At 40.7% G+C, this 10507-nt stretch overlaps 1 long non-coding RNA gene across 1 annotated transcript in view; it reads left to right on the top strand.

Annotated features, from left to right (window-relative positions):
- The window catches only part of LOC109999312 (uncharacterized), a 5063-nt gene extending 4647 nt beyond the window's left edge, over window positions 1-416 (top strand). The window contains exon 5 of the long non-coding RNA XR_002278630.3: window positions 1-416. This exon is cut by the window's left edge and continues 366 nt beyond it. This is a non-coding gene — a long non-coding RNA (uncharacterized lncRNA).
- Window positions 417-10507: the final 10091 nt, after the last annotated feature.

Here is a 10507-nt window from a genome sequence, read left to right as displayed (position 1 = left end):
TAGTGATTGCCTTGCATCATCAGAGGCCACAGCTCATCTTAAATATCTTCTTTTCTTACATGTCAGCCTGCAGCGTTTCTCAGCCCTGGTAATGTGTGCACTTGGTTTAAGTTGTAGCAAGGCAATACTATCCTGACAGTCACATGCATATGTAATATAATCCACAAATGAGTGCATAAGATCCTGTTAAAGACAGAACGCTCCTCTCTATGAAGTAATCTGTAGCAGGTTTTGGGTTTGCAGTCGATTCTAGTTCAATTGTGCAGATATCTATAGGAAAATATTACTATTAATTTATATATTGTAAAGGCACCGTGTTGGCCGTTTTACAGACTGTTAGAAATGTATGAACCTTTATTTGTACTACATTGTTTGTGCTTTAATCATGTCAATAAATCTGTTTTTTTTAAATCATATATAGCTGAGAAGCCAATTATGTTTTCATTGTTTTCTTATTTCTTGAACAATAGAGCCAGACTTTATGAAAGTGGCACCATGATACCATCTTGCTTTTGTGGAACTGTAAGCATGATGGCCTTTTTTTTGTACTGGGGCTTAACTATCTTCTAAAATGGACTTGCTAGAGTGAAGAGATTTGTTTGAGGCTTGCATTTCTTGGCATAAATATTTTGTTGTGAAAAGTTCACAAATGGTAAGGTATGTGTCAGGAAAGACAAATGGATTACAGGGAGTAACGGAAAACGTGGTAACTTAGGAGAATCACACAACAGACTTTAGTAGTTTAAGATGTTTGGACTCAATTCTACAGAACATTTACATTCAAAGATAAAGAAAGACCTAGAGTAATAATTCAAGAGTTTACCTATACTCCTCTGTCTGTAATCTCCAGTAGAGCTGAAACCCCCCCCAAACCAGAGAAATGAGCAGCTGCCATCCATGGTTGTTAGTCTGTGATGTACAGTATGCCTTCCAACCACCAGGTGGCAGTAGAACATCATTAGTTCTTTCAGTCTACAGACCGGTGCCTGATGCTCTTCTATGCTGATGCATTTTTAGGGATCACATTTCACTGCATTAATTCTGTTTTAGAAACACGAGTGCCTCAAGGCTCCACACACACATACTGATTGCTCCTGAGAGTGTAAGTGAGGTAAAGGTCTCATACTTTACAGGCAAGTTAATACAAAATATTTAGATTCTGAAACTCCTTCAAACAGAAAAATCCTTACCTTCAAATTTTTCTCAAATCTACATAGTTAGGATCTCTGGTCATGGCCCATTTGCTAAAGAAGGTCTTGTAAAAAATACAAAACCAAGTTGCATGAATGTTCTGTAACACACTTGACTTCAACATATGGGACGGAAATAAAGGTCTGTTAAGGTCAGTTTGTCATGTGCAGTGTCAAAAATACCCTCTAATACAAATGTACAAGGAAATCTAATATATTCCAGTTGCATCAAAACCATTTGATTTACTTCAAGTGCTGAACATGAAACGCTAAAAGGCATATTTTAAGGTCACATCAGTGTTTCCCCTACATTTACAGCGTTGGGGGGGTGGGGACAAGCCGACACGACGACAAACACTTGAAGGAATCTTGGTGTTCATGCGTTACTGTTAATGACAGATGTCCTTTTCTATCGGAAAGGTATCCTTAAACGACTTCTTTCCCTGATTTCCGAATCTATCCACTATCTATAAAGGCACAAAAAGCCCAAAAATAAATCTTAAAAAAATATATATATATTTTACTTGACCTTCAGGGGGGGGGGCCCAATATGATGGTAGGGGAAACACTGCACATATTCTACACCTTTTTAACAAGTTTAAATAAGTCTCTGAGCTCCCCAGAGATTCAGAGGTCATCCACCTGGGGGGCGGGGTTACTGCCCTTGGTGATGTCACAAAGGGAAAATCTCCAAAACGGCCTTTTTGAGCACACATTTTCTGAAAAGTGGAGCAGACAAAAGACGGAGACTGTGGACTTTTCTCACAAGTTGGGGGGTTTGTAGACAGACGAGGGACACATACTAGTGTTTGCATGATATGCAACCTTTACAGAGGTGATTCAATGGAAAAATAGGATAAGTATAATTCAAGCTTTCAAAAGAGCATTCATACTCTGGTATTTTGTATTTGAATAATCTAAATGTTAACATGAGCCTCATAGTCAGTGCCAAACAAGAGAAAGTAGTAAACAATCCCATCTCCATACTTCCTCGAGCAGTGATTTAAGTCGAGACATGGGAAATATACAACTCAAGCGATTCTCAGCGTCTACACCGTTCAGTCCATATATTCTCTACTTACATCTGTCTTTTGTTTCCTCTCTGTTCTCTCCTTACACTCAGCTGTTCAGTGAATAGAGAATAGCTCTTATCACGTCATCGCCCCATGAAGCACACACTCACATATAGTGTGCACGTTTAATGCTTGTACCTACACTGCAAGCTACTGCACGCTAGCACAAGCTAACTGCCGGTGTTTGTCACCCGCCTGTCCAACAGAAAGCAGACCAACTCTACGTCAGCACGCGAAAGCCAACACAAGGTTCACCCTCGTTTTGGAGCGTCACTATGTCCGCCATATTGCCTATGCCAGTTTGAATTCTGTCCACTTGCTGAATTGTATCCACTCCTTAACTCACCTGTGCTCTGTGTGCCTTAATGTAAAATAATGCCGCTATTTTCATTATTTTAATTTCCTTCCATCCTGTCTGCCTGTCCTGTCGTACTTGGAAAATACGTAATTAAACGTTTCATCGATAGACTTCAATCTTTGATTGTGCCATTTGCATTCGTGCCACATTCTCCAAAGACACTTTTTGTATTCAAGTGAAAGTGTGCAGTGAAGGGCACTCGGTGACTTCATTTGATGTAGAACAAGAGACGAATCAATTATTCATCTCGTTAATTGTGAACTGACACCAGATTTATTTTCAGAGCACTCTCCTCAAAGCTTCCATCGTGTGTTTGTTGCAGAGCGCTGTCATTAACTTTAGAGATTCCCGGAGTACCGCGGGAGTCGTTTTAAGTCGTTTGATTTTCGGCTAATGTCAATCAAGTCGTCACTTTTCACCAAGAGCTGTCAACATGAGACGAGCTGTCTGTCAGAGTGTGTCTCTGAGCTGCACAATGCTTTGCTTCTGTCAAACTAAACCCGACTGTACCAGACTGTAGGCTGACATCACTGCTATAGCAACCAGCCGTATGTAACATACGGTGTGTGTGTGTGTGTGTGTGTGTGTGTGTGTGTGTGTGTGTGTGTGTGTGTGTGTGTGTGTCAGCTGTAAAGGAGATGTTTCCTCCTGTACTCTGAGTGAAATTTGGGCTGTGATACTACGAGATATAAGATCTGTTCACTCAGGTGTTGTAGATATCAGTCCTGTTCCCCCTCTGGCTGTGTGAGGATACGACTCCAACTCTCTAAGCACTTTACTTCTTCTTCTTTCCTGTTGCTGTGAAGGCTTTCCTCAGTCACTCAGCAGTAAGTTTGATCCTCAGGGGTCGCAAACTAATTGTCTTTAATGATCAGAACTTATGTTCAAATGGCACTTTGTGGCTCAGGACAAGATAAACTGCTTTTTGAAACAACAACAACAACAACAACAAAAAACAGACCGCTTTTGATTTTGTTTCTTCCCAAGCATCTGATTCAAAATGTCAGTAAACTTGATTAACTCTGGAGAACTCCCACTTTCAACATTTTAGTAAATTGTAAGGAGGGTTCTTTTTAAAGGTCACATAATATGCAAAATACACTTTACCATGGTTTTCTAACACTAACACATGTCCCTAGTCTGTCTACAGACCCCTGAATTATGAGAAAAGTCCATCCTCTATGTCTTGTGTCTGCTCCACTTTTCAGAAAATGTGTGCTCAAACAGGCCATTTCAAGATTTTCCCTTCGTGACATCACAAAGGGCAGTAACCCCTCCCCCAGGTGGGTGACACTCCCACAGCTAGGTGCTTGTTCTGCCCTTTGAGTCTGCCTTCTCACCGTTTCATTATTGGATAGCTGTAGAGAAATTGAGTCAGTACTCGGGTACCATCCTTGGTGACAAACTGACCTTTGATGCAAACCGAACGCCATCTGCAAAAAGACAAATCAGAGACTGTTATTCTTGAGAAAGTTGAGGAGTTTCAATGTTGACAAATCTCTTTTACGAATATTTTATACACATTTTATTGATTCTATTTGAACTTTAGTGACGATCTGTTGGTTTGGTAACCTCAACATTGAGCAACAAAAACAGGCCGGAAAATAGTTTATCATTTCCGAAAGATTGTTGGCGTTGACTTGAATAATCTTGGCCATGTTTTTAAAAATAGGAGCCAATCAGAAGGCAAAGACCCTCACCACCCTCTGCATGCAGAGTTTAGACTTCTGCCAACAGGGAGGAGGTTCACTTATGTTAGGAGGGACAAATCAAACAGATACCCGAGGTCGTTTGTCACATCAGCAGTTGGGTTTTTAAATAAGCTGTAGGCACTGTAGTCAGGACACTTATATTATGAACTGTTGGTCTTTGTGTCTCTTAGCTCACTTACATTCATCATGATGATATCCATGGGTGTTTATACATATGTATTAATGTCTTTATGCTGTTTTTAGAACTCTGTTGCAAACCAAATCGCTCCTCTGGGACAATACAGACATTCCAATCCAATCTAATCCATTGCGTAAACAATTGGGCATGGTGCGAAAAAAGCCCAAGTCACCCAAATCCTTCCAAAGGGGCGTGGTCAGACACCGTTCACTTCCATTTAAAGCTACAGACACAAGACTTTTTTGTTTTTTCTTGGCTGCAGGCTACATTCATATTAACTGTTGGATTAGCTTGTTTAGTGTTTTCGTTTCATGTCACCGTCGATCGACGTTCAACAAGTAGAAAAAAAGACATCCTTGTTGCTTCCACTCGAGCCCTCCACCACGGATTCAGAATAGTCTTGTTTTTGCTTCTGTCTCTGGTCAGACTTCCTCGTGTCCCCACAGAAGAGTGTGACTCATGGCTCTGATTGACAGGAGTGCAGAGAGTGATCATAAAGGAGGTATTGGCTAGCCTCAGTGACCGGAGGCAGCTCTTGTTTTGCTTTTATCTGAACTCACCGGGGAGTGGAAGAACATCAAGCTGCCCATAGATGTTTCCTTGGTTCCAGGGGGTATAAATATGTCCGACAGCTGAGAGAGAGAGAGAGAGAGAGGCAGAGATGGGGGCACCTCTTAAAAAGAGATAAATATGTTTGTGGAGCCTGGGGAGGCTGTCGTGCGAGAGGTCCCGAGGGAGATGCACCTTTCATGGCGCTCTGAGCACACAGTGGTGCCGGTTGCTGTGCAGATGATGATGGACGTGATCAAAGGAAGGTTTCATATGAACAGCTAAACAGGTTTTTTTCCCAGTAACCAGGTCATGATGATTTGTTCAGCTCTTGATAATCACCGATCAGGGAAGTAACCCCGCGCCCCCGGAGAGCTGTGAACATGAATATGTAAACATGCTGGTCTCATGTTTCAGCGATACATTAGAGACCAGTTGTGTCAGTGATTCATTGAACAGACACATTATGCTAATTTAAAAATTAGTCTCCACATGCATGTTGGAGCAGCAAATGTGTTTGTGCAGTACTCGACCTTAAAGGGCCTAATCAATCTATGATGAACGTGTGATGCTAATATCTGGAGCTCTGAATTACTTTCTCTGCAAATGAGCAATTCTCCCTTTTAAAATTGGCTTGGTATCAAGTCTGAATAAACACTCCTTTGAATTCTGAACATCCAAAAACTCAATTTCCTTCAAAATGCATAAGAGTGCAATGACGTCAACGAATAGAGCAAAACAGATTAGAGAAACTCATTTGTACCAAGTTCCAAGCTTTTTATCAAACTGCAGTTGTTGTCGATTTTAATGACATCGACATTGTTTAAATCTTTACATTTGCCCATAAAGTTGTTTATCAGAATTCAGATTGACCTGTTTATTTCAGGTCTTATTTGTCAGTAATTCCAGTAATTCTAATTGGACTAAACATTTTTATTTCTGATTTGGAATTATTAGGTAGAATTATTATTTGTATTAAGTTGCCATAGTATTATTTTTGCTGTTTTTCTGAAGTGTGTGCAGCACGGATGTATTTGTTGCAGAAAGGTTTCTGTCATTTAACTCAGTGTAATATACTGTTTATAAAACTCCCACAAAGTGATGCTCCAAAAGTATGAGCTTTTCTATGAAGTGCAAAAACTCTCAGATGAGTTTCTCATGTTATTTTTTTGCACCTATGATGCAACGCGGAGAGATTCATGTTCATCCAAGACATGAGGTATCGGTTACATAACGTTGCCGGTGCAGAAAGTGGATGTGATCCGAAAATAACAACTCCCACTTCACAACTCTGTGGACACAGTCTGTGATTTTGACTTCTGGATCTCTGGTACAGATGATGATGATTCAGAACTTGTTTTTCTTTTTGATTTTTGGCCTTCTTTTGTTTTTAGCTGAGTTCTCAAGTTTTTTTTTTTTTACTTTGTTCTCTGGACATACGGAAACACAAGCACATCAGTTCAGCGTGGCTTCATATCACCGGACATGTGGGTCAACTGAATTACACCTGGCATCAAAAAAGACCCCTCTGCTACCCCAAAGCTGTCCCTAAAGTGCCTGTGTGAGAATTACTCATCTTTAAACACAAACAAACATACTTAAATACTACAGGTGTCTAAGTACATGAATATATATCACATTATGACTGAACAAGATAATATGAAAAACATCAGAATGGGGGGAGGAGCCTAGTGTCAATAAACATGCTTGACATTACTATGGGTCCCTCAAAGGCATAGATAACATCACCAGCATTATGTGATGTAAGTGAATCAGTAGTGCTGGCATGTATGCAGGAGTCAAAGTACGATGAGCGGGGTGTGTGAATAAATAAAAACCAAAAGGAATGAAGAGTTTGGATAATGAGGAGCAGAGTCTCTCTGTTGATCCCTCTCCCTGCTTCTGTGTCTGAAACCACAAACTATCATACTGCCGACATACTCAAATAGAATATACTGCATACTAACAACTAATCCGACTGTTAGTATGCTGTTAGCAACAAGCTAAATTACTGGTCACGTGTTACATTGGATAACTGAGCATCAAGCTGGTGCGACCATCGACCTGTAAGTAGAATTCAACAACAATATTGTAAGCTTTAAAATTGAAGTAAATTCATATATTTGAGTTTATTCATGTAATTAATTTTAAGTTAAAAAATATGTTTATAAACATTTATAAAGTGAACTATTTACCTATTTGAGGCTACAAAGTTAATATTGATATTTTTACATATTTTAATATATTCAGTAGCAGCTAGTTACTGTGACCGAGATATATGAAATCTATCTCTGTGGTTGTCATAATGTTTGCCTCGAGTTTAATCATCCTAGCCTCTGATTGGCTAACGGCGGGACATGTGATGAGAAACAAGGAAGTGCTGTTGTGTGGCGTGTAGCGGAATCAATGTGGCTGACAGTAAAGTGCTGCTGAGGAAGTAAAGTCACCTCACATCGGACCCTCACGCTACAATATTATAAATCAGGTCATAACTAACACAACTACGCTGTCATTTTAATAATATTTGACAGCATATGAAATGTATTACAGCACAATAAACTTCAATTGTATGCCGCTACTTGGCTGGCTGGCGAGCTCCACAGAGGTTAGTCTGAGAGCCACAATGCATTTTGGGACAGTTAATTATGACTACTGTGCTCCTGTATCATACTTTCTTACTACATTCTGGCCAATCTAGAAAACATCCAGACATTTCTCGCCTACACAAAATTGCTTACTATGATTTCAGAACATATTACATACTCAATGCGTTGTCACATTTGGTATGAAAGAATGCGGTTCGGACACTGGCACTGTCTCCCATCAAAAAGGAAGTGGGGCCTGCTCATATAGATTGGGAACACTGGGTCCTGGTGTTCTCAATCTGTGACGACTCAGACACACCTACAGGCACCTCAAACACACAGAGAGCACAACCAGCAGGGTCATCACATACTAAAGAACGGCTGTATAGAGTACATCAACAATGATTAGATATGCTCTGGCTTATCCTGCATCCCCCCAACACACACACTCACACACACACACACACTTGGATTTCTGTGAGTATTTGTTCAGTATTCAATTTGCAGCCGAGTCTTATTTTCAATCCACTGCAGCCTTGTGTAACTCTGTGCCTTTAGATAAGGTGCAATTTCAAACTTTTGATTGTCCCTGAAAGCGTATACGCCTCCTCCCTAGTTTCACTTCATATCTGATAAAATACCTCTGTGCTCCTACAAGAGTGCAAACCCCCGACGACATTTCTCTATATACATGTAAATATCGAGGAAATACAGACAAGAAGAGATTTAAATTCTAATTCACCTGTAAGAGTCCCTTCTTTTTCGCTGGTGTGCCACAGATATTTCTGTCTTTGATTTGCTCAGGAAAGAGGACTTGCATCCCTTGACCCTTTTTTTTATAGCTGCAAAAAAGTGTCACTGACACACACCACGGCTCTTTTTTTCCTTTCTGAAGTTGGTCCCATCCTCTTGCCTGTAATTGAAACGCAGAGGGGATTGTTATGTGTTGAGACAGGGCCAGACGAGAGGAGCCTCTCACTGCTGTTGATGTGAGTGTGAGTCATCGTTGGGTTAAGTGGAAAAAGAGTTAAAATTGGAAACTGGTTTATAATAATTAGGAACAGCTAATGCCTGTGGCTGGAGTTCTGTTTTCTTTTCCCTATCAAAGCGAAGCGCAGCACATTCGTATCTGTTTTCAGTGCCAGTGTAGGTGTTCAAAACAATCACAAGGGAGCACACAAATGAATAGACGCGCGTATGTTTATTTCACCCCAGGAAAACGAGCGCTAAAATAGGCTGCTGTTCAATAGACAGTTCTGCAGTGCTTCTGGTTCAAAGACACGCCGTTTATTTTCATAAAGCTTATGTCTTTGGGCAAATCAAAGCAATGAGCGCGCATTCTGATATCATGGAGAGAAGGCTTTTAGAAAAAAAAAATTGCGGCACCTCCTGTCATGCTGGTTGCAGTTTTATGGTGAGATGTGTCAGAGAATGCACCCCACTCCTCTCAGATTTTCATATTCACGTTCCATGAATACATCATGCCTTCTCTGTGCGCCAGTGGATGCAAGCAGATGATTGAGCATTTGGAGGGTGTGAAGTTGACTGCCTCCTGTCAGAACTTTGTGAACTGTGTCCAAGCAGTCCCCACCAGAAGGAGAAAGAGGTTTAAAAAAAAAAGAAGGCATTTAAAATATTGATGATCATTCTCTCTGCAGTGCTCATAACTTTCATTTTAACTCGGATGCACTCGTTGAAGCCTGAACAGGGAGATGAACTTCTTTTCACAAGCCGTCAGAAAGAGAGCAGGAACTTGTCAGATTAAATATGTAACAGGCTTCCCGTGCAGGAGATATGCAGCACCAAAATATTTCAGAGGAATTTGTAATCTATTCAAAATTTCTCCTTTGGTATGAATATCTCTTTCTGTGTATGCAACCACTTGACCCACAATTCAAAGGTTTTTTTTTTTCTTCTGTGGGCTCAAGCAAAGAGTGCACTGATCAGCTGACTCAACTAGTGCATCTACACAAAAGATAAGCGTAATTAGTACAGAGAAGCTGAAAATCTGAGCCTTTACACATCAACACATTTACAAAGGTCTCGGGTTATTGAGATGGCCTGGAAGATGAGAGCATGTTTAAAAATTGCTTAATCAGTGATTTATTGGGACTGGGAAATCAGAGTATTTCCTGCAAATACACAGCGATGTTTGATGTTTGACATTTCCAGCCTTGACAGAAGAATGTAGACCAAGGAGCTCTGGAATAAACATATCCAGAAATGACAAAGAGCTGTCATCGAAAATCACCATTTCGCTTTAAAACAGCACTTCATTTCAAGAGGACTGCCCCTGAAATCCTCATGATCTGATTGTTCACACATGTACCTCCAACTGGGAGACTATCCCTGTCTGTTGGGAGGGGGGGGGGGGCAGGGGGTCTACTGAGGCAAGACATCGCGTTAAAAAGAACGCAGCGGAAGTGGTGTATGAAGCAACAGAGTCCGCAAAACAAGGCAATAATGACAATATTTACCTTTATATCAATGCATAGTTGGACAGAATCACATTTCAACAAAAGAGGGAAGAAGAACTGACGAACAGAAAACACATTGCAGAAGTTTAATTATGTGCACAGAGATTGTACCGGTCGACTACATACTGTCTACGGTCGTGCGCCAATCGCAGGGAATAAACTTCACCACCCCTTCCCATTCGTTCAAAGAGAAATTCCTGATTATAACCTGCTGCGTTCTCACGTCAGCTTACTCGGATTTCCTGCTGGAAAATATACTACTGCTCAGGTGTCGTCACATTACAGAACCTTCCCAGCAAATACAGTTGCATTAAGTAGTTTGAAAAGGACAACTAGACAGTACAAAGGGAAAGAGGGTCGCTTGAAGCATTCCCCAAGACAGTGG

This window comes from Labrus bergylta, chromosome 3 (genome assembly GCF_963930695.1).
Source record: "Labrus bergylta chromosome 3, fLabBer1.1, whole genome shotgun sequence".
NCBI classification, from domain to species: Eukaryota; Metazoa; Chordata; class Actinopteri; order Labriformes; family Labridae; genus Labrus; species Labrus bergylta.
The sequence above is the reverse complement of the archived record's forward strand: the minus strand, read 5'-3'. Positions and strand labels throughout refer to the sequence as shown.